Source organism: Meriones unguiculatus, chromosome 8 (genome assembly GCF_030254825.1).
Source record: "Meriones unguiculatus strain TT.TT164.6M chromosome 8, Bangor_MerUng_6.1, whole genome shotgun sequence".
Lineage (NCBI taxonomy): Eukaryota > Metazoa > Chordata > Mammalia > Rodentia > Muridae > Meriones > Meriones unguiculatus.
Genome location: NC_083356.1, coordinates 13,149,160 through 13,165,765, shown reverse-complemented (window position 1 = coordinate 13,165,765; position 16,606 = coordinate 13,149,160). Strand labels below are relative to the sequence as shown.

Here is a 16,606-nt window from a genome sequence, read left to right as displayed (position 1 = left end):
AGCACCTGGCTTGATAACTTTGTTTATGTTAAGAGCAGCTGAGAATGAGGGGATGTGCAAAGAGACTTTGCCTCTTTGTTTATTTTTAGACAGGGTCAGAATTGCCCAGGCTGCCTCAAATCCATGGTAGTCCTCCTGCCTAGTCTCCAGAGTGCTGGGATTACATGTGTGAGGGTGTGAGCCGGTATGCCTGGTTTAGACCTCACCTCTTGAGGCAAGGAGCTGTGTTTAAGCTCATCACCATTATTATAAGAGAGGGAAAGCAGCTTTCTAGCGAGACTAGGAATCCAGGCTGCATTTAATGTTTACTTGAGGTTTGTGGTCCTTAATTTAGAATGAATAAGGCTCCAGCTGGATTTAATTCACAGAAGCCTTCTCTGACCAATGCTTCCCTTATCATCCTCCCCCCTCATGAGTAAAGACAGCTGCTGACATGTATTTTGCACTTCCTGTGCCACACGTATGTTGGACTTAATATAAATTATATTTTGTTTTAGTGTGTTTTGTTTTTCAGACACAATTTTACTCTAAACCTAGGCTGCCTTGTAACTCAATATGTAGCTCAGGCTGGCCTTGAAATCATAACCCTCCTGCTTCAGCCTCTTGAGTGCTGGGATTTCAGGCATGAGTAATCACATCTAGCTCTAGATTACTTTGTGAGGAATGTACTGTCATTTTCTACATCCTATATCAGAGGGCACAGACACAGAACTGAGGATTGAAGAACCCAAGGAAAAACTGATGGAACAATCCATGTTGTCTCAAGAAGGTAACCACATTCTAGTACCTTTAATAGAATGAGAAGAAGTCATCAAAGGAAGTGCAAAAGGAATTACAAAATGGTGACATTGTACAGCTATCAGGGCTTCTGCTCTTTGCCTGTGATAGACATTTCCTATATGTCCTGAATAGACATCCTGAAGCGTTGAGCTCTTCTGAGCTTTCAGCAAGGGCCTTCCTAGTGCCCACACATAGCAAGGGCCATGAAGTGCTAGCTTTGGCGAATACTTCTCTTAATTGTGGCTGGAGTAATCCTAAAGTTAGAGTTGTTTTGTACTTCCTGTTTGCATTTCAGCTTTGTTCATTGTTCTGCTTTCCTTCTTGGTGCTTTTTACTGTTATGTATATATTTGGGTAATTTTCGGTAATTAACTTTTATTTTATTTTATTTTATTCTGAGGCAGGTTCTCACTATGTAGATCAGGCTGGCCTTGAACTCACAGAGTGCCTGACTCTGCTTCCCAAGTGTAGTGTTGGGATTAAAAGCATGTGCCACCAAAAAAAAAAAAAATCACTGTTTCAGCTGGTCATTAGTAGCACACACGTCTCTAATCCCAGCACTCAGGAGACAGAGATAGGTGAATCTCTGTGAGTTTGAGGCCAGCCTGGTCTACAGAGTTCCAGGACAGCCAGGGCTACACAAAGAAATCCTGCCTCAAAATTTTGGTAATTTTTTTCCTACTGTTATTATATCATCATCATTCTTATTTGAAACAAAGTCTTAACTATGGAGCCTTGGTTGGCCTGGAACTCACTGTATAGTCCAGGTTAACTTAGAACTCACAGAGATCTGCCAGCCTTTGCCTCCTGAGTGCTGAGACTAAAGCCATGCTCCACCATACTTGGCTATTATTTACTTTTAATTAGGTGTGTATGTTTGTGGCTCTGTGTGTGTGTGTGTCTGTCTGCGCGTCTATGCATGTGAGTGCAGGTGCTTTTGGAGGCTGGAGCCATCAGGTTCCTTTGGAGCTGGAGTTACAGGTTGTGAGGTACACTATCTGGGTGCTGAGAACTCAGGTCCTCTGCAAAAGCAATATGTGTTCTTAACCATTGAGATAGTTCTCTAACTCTGGTAATGCTTTTAATCAAATTGGTCTGTAGCTGTTTTCCTTTAAGAGTCTCAGCTACAGTATGCCCTATCCTGCCAGCCCTTAGGCCAAAGGCTTCCATCCTGATTCTGGTTTTCCTAGCACTGTTGTATTGAGAACAAGCATGGTCTGGGTACTCTTACCTCAGATGAGTGGGGTAGTCTAACGTGTCTGAGGTTCTCTGTAGTTGACTCATTTTCTCTGTACGTTGTGTGAGGGTGACTGGTGTTCGCCACTGTTCTGGGCACTGGTAGTCATGACAGCTCTCTGTCCTGGAGCCATATGTTCTTTTCTATTACCCTTGCGTCAGGCATTTTCCTAGGATTACAAACTTGATCAGTGACAGAAACGGGCCTTTATGTGTGGTCTTCGTAACTAGGGAGCACACTGCTATGATCTGGCCTATTTTCTTCTAGTTCTCTGGCTGATTGGGGTCAGGATGGACCAAATTCCTCAACACCAGTGGTGACAGTGTGTCTTCACAATGCTGGCCAGCTCTGTCCTTACTTTTTCACTGTCTTCATCATATCTAACAGGTAGGAGGATGCTTCAGAGAAAACCAGGACATGCTAAGAGCCTGGCAAAGCCCTTGATGTTTAGTGGGACTTTGTATAGCACAGGAGGAAGAGTTTGGCAGGAGATTCTTGTAGGAGATACAGATGCCAGAGACTTTAGGGAGAAGGGGAGCTGCAGTTGCTGTTTTTTTTTTTTTTTTTTTTTTTTTTTTTTTTTTTTATTAACTGGTCAATTGTTTGTAAGCAGGGAAACTTGGACCAAAAGACAGCTTTGCCTTTCTGAGCCTGATACAGAGGAAAGGCTTTTCCAATTTCCCATGGATTTTAGGCCTTGGTCTGTCATGGCAGGCTCATGTCATACAATCCCCTCAGAACTTCTCAGGATTTCCTCTGTTTCCTACACTGCTCTGTGATAAAAGGTCTCTGTATTGCAGGCCTTGCTTTGGGATGTGACAGGAAAATCAACAGTTGAGTGGCTGGAACTTTTTTTTCTTTTGAATTTTTCGAGACAGGGTTTCTCTATGTAGCCTTGGCTGTCCTGGACTCTCTTTGTAAACCAGGCTGGCCTCAAACTCACAGAGATTCAGGACAGCGAAAGCTACACAAGAGAATCCCTGTCTTTGGGGCGGAGGAGGAGAGAAAGACATGTATTTAAAGGCCTTCAGTATTCGTATTTAGTATTTCTAAAATGTTTAAATTACCCTTCCCCTGCCTCCTCCTAACCCCCAGACAGCATAGCCCAGGCTGTCCTGGAACTTGGTCTATAGACCAGGTTGGGCTCTAACTCACAGTGATCTGCCTGCCTCTGCCTCCCTCTGAGTGCTGGGATTAAAGGTGTGCACCGTGGATTTTTTTTTTTTTTAAGAGAGGGTGTGATCAAGTTGCTTTGGTTAGTGATGAAGTAGTGATCCTATTTTAGCCTCCCAAGTAGCTTGGCTACCAAGTTCAATTAATTTGAAGTTAGTTGTGATGAAAGTATGTAATATGAAATCCACCATTGTAGCAATCTATACCGTATATGATCAACATTCAACCTCATAACTTAAAAAAATTTTTTACAGAACTTTGTATCTTCTCTATTCTTTTCCCCCTTGAAACAGATAAGGTAGGAAAAACCAATTATTACACATTGATTTATTGATCTGCTTAGTGATTCACTCAAAGCACTGCTTGTGGTGCCTTTTGCCAAGCATGCCTTCACTTGCCGCCTGGAGCAGAATGACCTGAAGAAATAACCGAAACAGCCAGTCTGCTCACTTGCCCCACCTTGTGGTTTTAGAGTATAAACTGGGAAGGCAAACTGGGCCCAGAACCTAGGCCTTTCAGGAACTGTCTGGGCTTTGGTCCCCTAGTGAATACATTTCCTCTCCTCTACTCTGATTCTCTCATTGCTGTTAAAGTGCTTATTCCGGAAAGATCCCCAAAGCACCTCAGTGTTGGAGACTGAACCCAGGAGCTAGCACATGCTCAGTAAGCACGCCATCATAGATGTACAACCCAGCCCCATCTTGTCAGATCAAAACTTTGTTCCCATTATATAGTAGCTGTTCACTCACTCTTCTAAGCCCCTGGGCAACTGCTGTTGACCTTTTTGTCTTTGAAACTAACTACTTTAATTTCCTCATATAAGTGGAATTATATAATATTTGTGAATTTTTTTGTGTGGTTTTTGTTTGTTTTTTGTTCTTTTGTTTATTTGTTTGTTTGTTTGTTTTTAAGACAGGGTTTCTCTCTGTAGCCCTGGCTATCTGGGAACTGGCTCTGTAGACCAGGACGGCCTAGAATTCACGGAGATCCACCTGCCTTTGAATTTCCTGTTTAATATTGAGCAATATTCCATTGTTTGTTTATGCCCATCTTCTCTGGCATTGGGGATTAAATGTATTATGGTGTACATGCTAAGCATAAGCATGTACCTTATCACTGAGCTACACTCCTCAGCTGCCTGTGTCTTGTTTTGTTTATTTGTTCATCTGTTGATGGACACTTCAGTTGTTTGTACTTTTTGTCCTTTGTTATAGTTTCTTTTCTTTTTTTTAATTAATTTAATTTTATTTTCTGTGCATTAGTGTGAAGGTGTCAGATCCCTTGGAATTGGCGGTACAGACAGTTGTGAGCTGCCATGTGGGTGCTGGGAATTGAACCCAGGTCCTTTGGAAGAGCAGCCAGTGCTCTTAACCATCTTAATCATCCTACCTTCTATGGCAATATCTTGTTTATATCTTGTATTCAGTTCAAGAAAAATAGAAACAATTGGTCTTTTCTTTCTTTCTTTTTGGAGACAGGGTCTTGCTGTATAGCCCTGGCTGGCTTGGAAGTCAGTATGTAAACAGCCTGGCCTTGAGCTCTGGTGAATGCTGGGAATCCAGGTGTGTGCTGGCTCACTCAGCTGCTTGTATTTACAAATGTACATGTAATATATATTGCCTCAGTCCTTGGAGTTAGTCATTGTTCTGAGGAATGTCTATTATTATATTTAAGAATGGTGGTTAAAGAGCACAGTATTTTATTAGTGCTTTTCTTCTAGAAGTTGAGATTACCATTTAGCTTGTGATCTTAGTTAATATGCTATTGTTGTGAGGAGACACCATGGCCAAGGCAACTCTTATTTAAAAAAAAAAAGCATTTGATTGGAGACTTGCTTATAGTTTCTGAGGGTTAGTCCATTATCATCATGCTGAGGAGCATGATAACACTCAGGCAGGCATGGTGTGGAGAAGTAGCCAGGAGCTTTACATCCCGATCTGCAGGCAGTAGAGAGACAGGGACGTTGTGTCTGGCGTGGGCTATTGAAAACTCAAAGTCCAGAGCAGGATGTGGTGTTGTAGAAGCAGGCAGATCTCTGTGAGTTTGGGGTCAGCTTGGTGTAGATAGTGAGTTCCAGGACAGCCAGGGCTCTACAATGAGACCCTGTCTTGAAAACAAAAACAAAATTAAAGAAAAAAACACCAAGCTCACTAACCTCAGCATCTACCCCCAGTGACACACCTATACCAGTGAGGCCACGCCTCCCAATCCTCCACGTAACCAACTGGTTAGTAAGCATTCAAGTATATGAGCCTGTGGGGGCGATTCTCATTCAAACTACCACACCAGGAATATGCATAACGGTAGCAGTCTACAGTTATGAAACTGAAAATTTCATAGAAATCTTTCTCATGTCCTCAGGTTCTTTTTACTTATTTACTTTAAAAAAATTATACAGGGTTACCAAAAGCTATTTTCATGCATGTATATAATATTTTTTGAGCACATTCTTTTGTTAAATTTTATTTTATGGCCATTGGTGTGAGGGCAACAGATCCCCTGGAACAGACATTTGTGAGCTGCCATATAGGTGCTGATCCTATATTTTCTTCAGTCTCCTGAGTAAGTGGTGCTGTAAGCATGTTCACAGCACCCATTGGTTTTGGATTGTTTGGGGTGACATTCTGACTACTGAGCCAGTTAATTAAATTTAGAGTGGATTCATAGTAATACTAATTATTTTGTTTTTCAATACAGGGTCTTACTATGTAGTCTTGGCTGTCCTGGAACTCTCTCTGTAGTCCAGGCCGGCATTGAACTCAGATCCACCTGCCTCTGCCTCAAGAACAACAAAACAAATTAAAACAACAACAACAACAAAAAAGTTTTCTTTTTAATCCAGAGATGGGGCTATGGGGCTTCCCCAGACTGTCTGTAGCCGCTCAGCACCTGACTATGATTTTTCTTGTGTTCTAGCAGGGGTGTGGTTTTGCCAGCTGCAGGTAGCTTCTGCGATTGTGTGGTCTTTGGAATTCTAGGGACTTTTCAGAGGATAGAGAACTTCTAGGGCCCAGGAAGGGTTGGCTGGTTGTTGGTTGCTGTTGGTTGCGGTTTGTCTCATAGGTTGAGTGGTATTATTCTTTCATAGTGGAGAAATATAGCGGAGCAGAATCATGGGAGGATGGGAAAGAATGAATGGAAGAAAGGAAAGCAAGAAACTACTTGATGACTGCTTAGCTAGCCTCTTCATTTTTCTATTTTCTATTTTATTCTTTTCAGGCCTTCAGCCTACGATAACTTACAAACTACACATCCAAAGCAGATCTTCCCACCTTAATTAATCATCTCTCCAAATGCCCTCAGACACGCCCAGAGGTGCTTTACAGCTCTCTTCCATGCTTCTCAGTCCTGTCAAGATGACAATCAAAATAGTAGTTCTTGATGCCTGACATTTTTGTTAGTATGATAACGTTCATTGTCAACTTGGGGGATCTAGAATTACTTGGGGAATGGCCCTCTGGTGCATGTCTGCAGTTTATCCTGGCTGCAGTAATGGAGAAGGAAGACCTGCCCACTGGGGGCGGCACCACTCTGTGGGTGGCACCATTCTCTGGGCAGTGATCTTAGAATGGGCGGAGTACAGGTATTTGTTCACTGACTACTTCAAGTTCCTATGGCTCCTCTACAGTGGACCTTGAACTGTGAACTAAAATAAACCCTTCCTTAAGTTGCTCTTGTAAAGTGTTTTATCAGAGCATCAGGAAAAGAAGCTAAGACAGAAAATTAATTTTTTAAAAGAAAATTAAATATTTTTTCTTTTATTTTCAGGTAAACGAGCCAAAATTCTTTCCTGAATGAAAACATCTTTTTTTAAAGTTGCATATACACAAAAGAAAAACGCCAAATGGTTTTTATTTTGTCTGAATATAAGGTTTAAACAAGGTACTGCCATAGAAGGTAAGGTGATCTTTTTAATCAAATTATGCTTTATTGTACAATTTACTCAAATACATTGAATAGATGAACATTCAAAAGTTGAATAACAGCAAAACCTTTTGTTTCGGTTCTGGTTTTTAAAAATATTTTATTTATTATTTATACAATATTCTGCCTGCATGTGTGCCTGCATGCCAGAAGAGGGCACCAGATCTCATTGTAGATGGTTATGAGTCACCATATGATTTCTGGGAATTGAACTCAGGACCTTTGGAAGTATAGCTAGTGCTCTTAACCTCTGAGCCATGGCTCCAGCCCCCCCCCCCTTTTTTTTTTTTGAGACAAGGTTTCTCTGTGGAGCCTTCTCTGTCCTGGACTCACTTTGTAGACCAGGCTAGGATCTGCCTGCCTCTGCCTCCCAAGTGCTGGGATTACAGCCATTCACCACCACACCTGGCTCTGTTTTGTTGTTTTTCGAGATGGGGGTCTCACTGGCCCACTGAACGCCTCTCTATTACAATCTAACCAAATGTTGGATAAATTAAATATATAATAATAAAATTCTGTCCCTCCCTTTCCTCCTCTCTCTCTCTCCCCCTCTCTCTGTCTCTCTCCTTTTTCTCTTTGACAGGCTCTCATTATGTTGCCAAAAGTGTTTTGTTGTTGTTGTTTGAGACAGGGTTTCCTCTGTGTATTCCTGACCATTGTGGAACTACCTCTGTACTCGAACTCACAGAGCCCCACCTGCCTTTTGCCTCCCAAGTGCTGGGACATAGGTGTGCACCGTCACACCAAAAGTGCTCTTAAACCTCTCCCCTGTGCCTTGAGCGCTGGGTTGCAAGTGGGCCTCACCACACGCAGTTACTATAATTTCTTATCAGCATGTTGTTGTACTAGACGTTACAATAACACCCAAAGGACAGAAGAGAAAAGACAGGATGCTGAGCGTTATGGCGACTCTTGCTTTATACTATAGAAAGCTTTAGTTTTCTCCAGAATAAAGCATGCTTGGTACATTATTTTTTCCTGCTGTGATAAAGCACCACTTTTCAAAATCTAGTAAGACATAATAAGTCCAAGGATTTAAGAAGCATATTGTATCCCAACTAATTTGAATTAAAAAGGAAAAAATGGGCTGGGGAGATGGCTCAGTTTTAGGGTATATTTCACAAGCCTGATGAACTGAGTTTGATCCCTGGAACCCAGGTTAGAGGGAGAGAATTGACCCCTAAAAGTTGTTTTCTGACCTATGAGTAATGACACACATGCTCCTGTACTAACATACACCACACTCACATGGTAATGATAAATAAAGCTTATTTGTTTGTATCCATCCATCCATCCATCTATTGAGACAGAGTCTCACTCTGTAACCCTGGCTGTCCTGGAACTCACTGTATAGACCAGGCTGGCCTCGAACTCATAGACCTGCCTCTGCCTCCCAAATGCTGGGATAAAAGGCACAGGCCACCATACTTGTTAATGGTCAATTTTTTAAAGTTAAAATAGAAAAAAATAGCGCTGATTTGTGGCTGGACATATAATAAGTTGCAGTTTAGATTCTAATTCTCTCCTGGCAACAGTCTCTACCGCAGAACGTTCTGTTGGACTCTTTCATGGAACTGTAGGATCATATGGGCAGCCCTTGTGTTTGAACCGTACCCTCTGTCTTCCGATTCTGTCACCCTGGGAAAGAAAGAAGCAGAACCTGAGGCTCCTTTCATTCACTCATTGCTGGGTAAGCAAGCAGGAGGTGTTGGCTGAATCATGTTCTTGACAGTCTGGAAGGAATCTCAAGGACAGTAGTCAGAACGGGAATCTCGTCCTGCTGTTGATGCACTAAGTCCAAAGCTGGTTTGTGGACAAGGGTGCTCTCAGTGTAACCAGCTGGTCATCTGTGGAGGCAAGAGTGTGGCCTTCCACATAGTTAAGCATCTCTGTGGAAGACAGGATATATAGACCAGGCATGGTGGTTCATACCTGTAATCCCCGGATTTGAGAAGCTGAGGTAAGACGAGCTCTATACGCTTAAGAACAGCCTGTACCACTTACACCCTCCTTCTAAAACAAAACAAAACAAAACAAAACAAAACAAAACAAAATAAAACAAAAAGTTTGAAAAAGAAATATTCAAGAATTGAGCTTGCAATATGGCTTATCAGCTATAGGCATTTGTGAATTTAAACAGATTAAACATATATGAAGACAGAATTAGGGAACTGTGACATGTATCTGAAAAAAAATTATTCAGAGTGTTGAACTGAGAGATGGGAGATAGAAGTTGAGATTAAGCAAAAATAGAGGTTACAATAAAAACAACAAATGGATACTTGGAATTCCACTGTAAAAATAGGGAAAATGGAGGCCCAGCATTATTCAAAGTATTCTGAGTTTTAACCTTTTCAAGAACTTAGGAGACATTACCTGTAGATTTAAGAAGCATGCTGTAGCCACTGGGCAGCGGTGCCATTGCATTCGCAGCTAGTTAGGAAGAGGAGAGCAATGAATGGATCCCTGTGCCGAGCTGGCTCCCTCCTTTCTATGCAGTCTAGAACCCGAGCCCAGGGAATACTGCTGCCCACTCTTTAGGTGTGTCTTTCCACTTCAGTTAACCTAGTCAAGACACTCCTTCACAGTACATCGAACCTAGCCTGTCTCCTAGGTGAGTCTAGATCCTGTTAATATTAACAGACACACTGTCCTCCCATTTCTGATTTTTAAACAAGTTTTTATGTGTTTTGTATGTATGTGTTTTGCCTGCAGGTATGTCTTTACTATGTGCATACCTGGTGCCTGCATGTATGTCTTTACTCTGTGCATACCTGGTGCCTTCAGATGACATAAGATCCCCTAGAACTGGAGCTGCATGTGGTTGTGAGCCACCGTCTAGGTGCTAGAACGCAAACCCAGGTCATCTGAACAGCTAGTGCTATCTTAACCACTGAGCCATCTCTTCAGCCTCTGTTTCTAGAATTTTGTTGTTGTTGTTTTGAGACAGGGTCTAAGTAGCTCACGTCGTTCTGGAACTTGCTTGCTTTGTAGACCAGGCTGGTCTTGAATTCACAGAGAGCTATCTGCCTCTGCCTTCCAAGTGCTGTGATTATAGGTATGTACCACCGTGCCATTCCTAAAATTTTATTATTTAAAAATGTTATACTGAACCTTTAATCCCAGCACTCAAGAGGCAGAGGCAGGGGGATCTCTGAGTTCAAGGCCAGCCTGGTCTACAGAGCAAACTCCAAGACAGCAGTGCTACACAGAGTAACCCTGTCTCAAAGAAACAAAATAAAAACAAACAAAAAGAAGAAAAAGCCAGCAAGCAAACAAAAAGGTTATATTGTAGGTGGGCATGATGGCATGCACTTAAGCCTTCAAGAGGCTGAAGTGGGAGAATTGTTTGAATCCAAGGGTTCAAGACCAGCCTTGGCACCATAGTGAGACCATATCTCAAACAAATAAAACACACAAAACAAAACCCACCAAATTCTCAGTGGAATCATACTATGCAACCTTAGGGAGTGGTTTACTTTGCCCAGGAATGTTTTTCTGTTCAGTTTTTATACTCATCAGTGTTTCATTTTTGGACTGGGAATGTAGCTCAGTCGGTAGAGTGCTTGCCTAACATACATGAAGGCCCTGGGTTTGAGCCTGGCTCAGCACCAGGGAGGCAGAGGCAGAAAGACCAGGAGTTCAAGGTGATTCTTTTTTAAGATTTATTTATTATGTACACAGAGTCTGACTGCATGTACACCTGCACGCCAAAAGCGGGCACAAGATCTCACTATAGTTGGTTGTGAGCCACCATGTGGTTGCTGGGAAATGAACTCAGGACCTTTGGAAGAGCAGCTGGTTCTCTTAACCTCTGAGCCATCTCTCCAGCCCTCAGGGTGATTCTTAGCTACTATCGAGTTTTAGGTTATTCCTGCAAATATGAGACTGTCTCAAAAAGAAATTCTTTTTTTTCCCCAATACTAAAACATTTATCCCACTTCCATTAACATGTATGTTTTTAACAATTGTGCTTGGGATTATACATGAATTTTTCATATGACGCTAAACAGGCTAGTTATCATTTGAAGTTATTTCCTTGTTAACTGTTTCTACAGCATATGCATGTTAAGTAAGAAAATAAGAAAGATTCATAAATTTTCATATCTTCTTTGCATGGGAGCCATGTTAATCTTCCTGGTGTCATTCTGGTTTTAGTATATATGCTATCATTTATTACCCTATTTTCCTTACTGTGTTGGTACCATATGTTCTGTTATAGTTTACATTTTGAAGACTGTCCAAACTGATTCCAGCCTTCCCCTCAAGTCCTTTTTGGTTAGCATAAAAAGAAATGAATTTTTGTTATGTATTTCTAGCTTTTTGTTTTATTTTTGTTGTTTTGTTTTGTTTTGTTGTATGTATATAGCACTAGCTGTCCTAGAACTCAGTGTGTAAACCAGGCTAGCCTCAAACTCACAGAGATCTGCTTGCCTCTGCTTCAAGTGATGGGATTAAAGGTGTGCCCTGATGTTATCATAGCTTTTGATTGTTACAAATAAAGCTGCTGTCACATTCATTTGAAGGTTTTTGTGTGAATTTAAGTTTTTGTTTCCTAGGATCAATGTCCAGGGCCAAGGCAGTTTTATTTGTATGGATTTCTGTTCACTGCTGCAGTATAGAGGTTGCAGAATCCCTTAAGGTTTGTATGTTCATCATGCTTGGCTCTTTTTTTTCTTACCTGTGTGTAACATCGCCTCTATTGTTTTTTGCCTTGAAGTTAATTTATCAGGTATTAAAATTATATCTCAGCTTTTGGTTTATATTTGCCCATTGTGTGTTTTTCAGTTGTCATATTTCTGCCTCTTTCAGTTTTTTTTTGTTTGTTTGTTTGTTTTGTTTTGTTTTTAGACAGGGTTTCTCTATGTAGCCTTGGCTGTCCTGGAGTGCTTTGTAGACCAGGCTGGCCTCAAATTCACAGAGATCTGCCTGCCTCTGCCTCCCTGAGTGCTGGGACCAATGGCGTGTACCACTATGCCCAGCTACAATATTGTTTATAATAAACATTGTTAGAATTTTTATATCCAGTCTGAGAGACTTTTTCATTGGTGAGTTTATCCCATATGTGGTTGTTGACATTATTAGTGCTAGTTTCTGTCATTTTATTTAATTTTTACCTACTAATACTTTAGCTGTTTTTATTTCTTGTTTCTATTTTCTATTGATTAGATTATGGCAGCTGTTTCATTTTGGGTTTTGCTTTTGTTTGCTTTATTGCTATTTTCTTAGTTATGATTCCCTTTGTCGTGGATATTAAGAAACTTAGTAATAGATATTATTCCAACTTACATGATTTTTAAGCTTGAAATATCTATGCTTTCTTTTCCCAATAGCACAGCCCCTTTTCTGTGCTACATTAACAGGAAGAGAAATGTCTACTGAACATAATTCTGGGCAGATGAATGGCTGTGTCCAAAGGAATGAATCTTTAGTTGATAGAATAATAAAATGCCAGTTGGGTGTTGTAGCACATGTCTGTAATCTTAGACTTTTGTGGAGGCTGAAGCAGAATAATTTTGAGTTTAAGGCCAATTTAAGCTAATTTGTATAAGCCAATCTAAAAAAAAAAATTATGAAGAACAAAACCAAACAAAGTTGATTGCCTGAGATGAGCATGATGGCCGGGTATTACTGTTTTGCTGTTTTTAAGTCAAACAGATTTTGCTGTTTTGTTTGTTTGTTTGTTTGTTTATATTTTCTCTCTCTTTTTTCTTTTTCTTTTCTTTTTTTTTTTTTTTTTCTTTTTGAGACAGGCTTTCTATATGTAGTCTTGGCTGGGCAGGAACTGTTCCTGAGGATCAGGCTAGTCTTGGACTAACAGAAACCTGCCTGCCTCAGCTTCTTGAGTTTAAAGGGATTAAAGATGTGCAACACCATCCCCAGCAGTCACACGGATTTTTTAAAAAAGATTTATTTTTACTCCTTGTAATTACATGTAGGGTTGTGCCTGCAAAGGGACATGTATATGTGTTCCTGCAAAGGGTGTGTGCACATGCATGCAGCACCTGTGGAGACCAGAGGCGTTGGGTCCTTCAAGCTGGAATTAGCGAAGGTTGTGAGAACATGGGTCTTGTGGGAGAGCAGAAAGTGCCCTTACCCACTGAGCCATCTCTCGACATAGTCATTCAGATATTAAATAGCAGATTCTTTTAAAATAAGCGCTTCTGCTCTTTGAAATCATTCCAAAGCTTATATATACTTTCATGGTATTTTATTAACTATTTTTATTACTATTACTACTACTGTTATTATTATTTGGTTTTTCAAGATAAAGTTTTTCTGTGTTTCCCTGGCTGTCCAGGAACTCACTTTGTAGACCAGGCTGGCCTCAAATTCAGAGATCCACCTGCCTCTGCCTCCCAAGTGCTGGGATCAAAGGCATGTCCACCATGCCCAGCCCAGCTATTCTTAATAGTTCTTTACTGGTTTCTTTCTTTCTTTCTTTCTTTCTTTCTTTCTTTCTTTCTTTCTTTCTTTCTTTCTTTGCCACACAGGTATTATTTATAGTAAATAAACTGACCCATTTTGAGGTTGCAATTTACGATAGTTAAGGTTTTTGTTTTGTTTTATTTTTTTTTAAGATAGGGTTTCTCTGTGTAGTTGTGGCTGTCCTGGAACTCAGTCGGTAGACTAGGCTGGCCTTGAACTCAGAGATCCACCCTTTTCTGCCAGCAAAGTGCTACGATTAAAGATATGTGCCACCACCACCCAGCCCAAGTTTTATGTCACCTTGACAGAATCTAGAGCCACTTGAGAAGAGGGAACCTTAATTGAGAAAATGTCTCCACCAGATTGGCCTGTGGTCAAGCCTGTGAGGCATTTCCTTGATTGATGATTGATGGGGGAGAGTCCAGTTCACTGTGGACTGGTAGTCCTGGGTGCTATAAGAAAACGGGCTAAGCCAGGTACAGTGACACATGCCTGAAGTCCCAGCACTATCCATCCAAAAAAGAATGGCTATTTTAAGATTAAAAACCAGGTAAGTGGAATAATAGCTATCACTAAATTTCTTAATATCCATGATGAAGGGAATCATAACTAAGAAAATAGCAATAAAGCAAACAAAAGCAAAACCCCAAATGAAACATCTGCCATAATCTAGTCAACGGAAAATAGAAAGAAGAAATAAAAACAAAACTGAAGTATTGGTAAGTAAAATATGAAATAAATTAACAGAAACTGGCAACTAATAATGTCAACAACCACAGTATATTTTGTTTGGTTTTGCTTGTTGTGATTTTTTTTTCTTAGACTGGCTTATACAACATAGCTAATGTATACAGGGAGGCCTGTAATCACAGCACAGAGGAAGGCAGATCTCTGTGAGTTCGAGGCCAGCCTGGTCTATAAAGGGGGTTCAGGGAAGCCAAGGCTACACAGAGAAATCCTTTGGTTTCCTTGAAAAACAACAACAAAAAACAAAAAAGAAAAAGAAAAAGGAAGGAAGGGAGGAAGGAAGGAAGGAAGGAAGGAAGGAAGGAGGGAAGGAGGGAAGGAGGGAGGAAAGAGAAGGAAAGAAAGAAAGAAAAAGAAAACAGGCTGAGCAAGCCATGAGGGACAAGCTACTAAAGAGAATTCCAATAAAGGCCTCTGCTTCAGTTGCAGCCTTGAGTTCTTGCCCTGACTTCCTTTAATGATGGACTGTGATGTGGAGTATAATTGAAATAAATCCTTTCCACTCCAGTTTGTTTGTGGTCATGGTGTTTTGTCACATCACTAGAAATCCTTACTAGGATGGATTAGTACCAAGCCACGGGGTATTGCAATGAAAGTTTTGACCATGTGTTTCGGAGATGCTTGTTGGTAGCATTTGAACTTTGGGCTGGAAAAGCCATTGAGTGTGCAGAGCTCCATGGGCTATTCTGTAGGAACTTAGAAGATAATGATGAGAACAATACAGGTGATGAGGCCTGGCTTGTAAAGTTTCAGAGGGAAGTAGAGACTAAAGGCCATTTATATGATATTTTGAATTATGAATCTGTGGTTCTGGTCAATTGCAGCTGAAGAGTTGGCTGTAATTAACAAGAGACCAGAACCACTGAAGTGAAACGTGTGTGTGTGTGTGTGTGTGTGTGTGTGTGTGTGTGTTTGTTTGAGACAGGGTTTCTCTGTGTAGCTTTGGCTATCTTAGACTCACTCTGTAGACCATACTGGCCTCAAACTCACAGAGCTCTTCCTGCCTCTGCCTCCCTGAGTACTGGGATTACAGGCCCGGTGCCACAGTGCCCAGCTTGATGGGATAATTGATGCTGGTTAGCTGGAGGTGAGAAATTAGTAGTGACTGAGAAGAGACCATTAGGAGGCGGGCTATGATGGTGCACACCTTTAAGCCCAGCACTTGCAAGGCAGAGGTGGATCTCTGTGAGTTTGAGGCCAGCCTTGTCTACAAAGAAGTCCGGGATAGCCAGAGCTACACAGAGAAACTCTATCTTGCGGGGAAAAATAAAGAAGAAGAAGAAGAAGAGACCATTAGCAGCTGGAGATTAAGAACATTGTCTGCTCTTCCAAAGGACCTGGGTTCAATTCCCAGCACCCACATGGTAGCTCACAACTGTCTGTAACTCTAGTTCCAAGGGATCTGACACTCTCACACCAATACACATAAGATAAAATTAAATTAAAAAAAATAAAAAGAGACCATTAGTCTTGAAAATTGTAAATCTGGGAGTTTTTTCCTGAATGTCAGCACACAGCAGCTCTGGTATAGAAGGCGCTAAGGCTGTACCCAAAGCATATAAGAGAACAAACTGAGCAAACGAAGATGGAGTGTGCCAGAAAGCAGTGTTTCTCTATGACCTCTGCATCAGTGTCTGCCATGACTTCTGATGAACTGTGATGGGGAAAAACAGACAAACAAACTTTCCTTCCAAAAATTGCTTATAAGTATGGTGTTCTATCACAGTAGTAGAAGCCCTAGGACACAGTTCTGTAAGATGAATTGTGGTAGACATACTGCCACGTTCAAGACCTGACTCTAACCCTAGCCTTTATGTTTCCCACCAACGCCCTCCTGTCCTTACTCTATGCCACAACCCTGGCCCTGAGCAACCTCTACTCTCTTTGCCCCAGGTATGTTTTACACTTTTTCTGAATTTCCATGTAAATGGAACTATTTAGTATTGGTCTTCATGCCCTGTCATTCACCTGTGTTGGGCTTATTCTATGAAGTGAGTAATGTTCTATTGTATGGGGAGATCACTCACCTGTTAATAGGCATTTGAGTTGTTTCCTGTGTGTAACCACTGTGAATTAGGTGGCTGCCAACCTTCACTCAGTCTTTGTATAGATGCAGGATTTAATTTTTCTTATATTGGACCTGAAAGTAGAATTGGGAGATGGAATGCCTAACTATAAAAAGCTGTCAGACCCCTTTTAAAGTGGAAATGAATGGGAGTTTCAGTTGTCAGTGTCCTCATCAGCTCGTGGGTGGCTTTTTGACACTAGTCATTGTGGTAGGTATGTGATGGAGCCTCACTGCGGTTCACTGGTGACT

General features: G+C 41.1%; 1 protein-coding gene across 9 annotated transcripts in view; it reads left to right on the top strand.

Annotated features, from left to right (window-relative positions):
* Ppp6r2 (protein phosphatase 6 regulatory subunit 2) overlaps positions 1 to 16,606 on the top strand; it is a 69,118-nt gene that overhangs the window by 8,837 nt on the left and 43,675 nt on the right. For 4 of the 9 annotated variants that reach the window (XM_060388840.1, XM_021638972.2, XM_021638968.2 and 1 more), the window contains exons 2-4: positions 6,958 to 7,086; positions 8,649 to 8,803; positions 11,673 to 11,755. The exons of 1 other annotated variant lie outside the window; for it this stretch is intronic. The gene's annotated coding sequence lies outside the window, so the exon portion shown is untranslated. The remainder of the gene's footprint in view (positions 1 to 6,957; positions 7,087 to 8,648; positions 8,804 to 11,672; positions 11,756 to 16,606) is intronic. 4 more of the 9 variants (XM_021638974.2, XM_021638970.2, XM_021638969.2 and 1 more) reach the window with 3 other exon arrangements.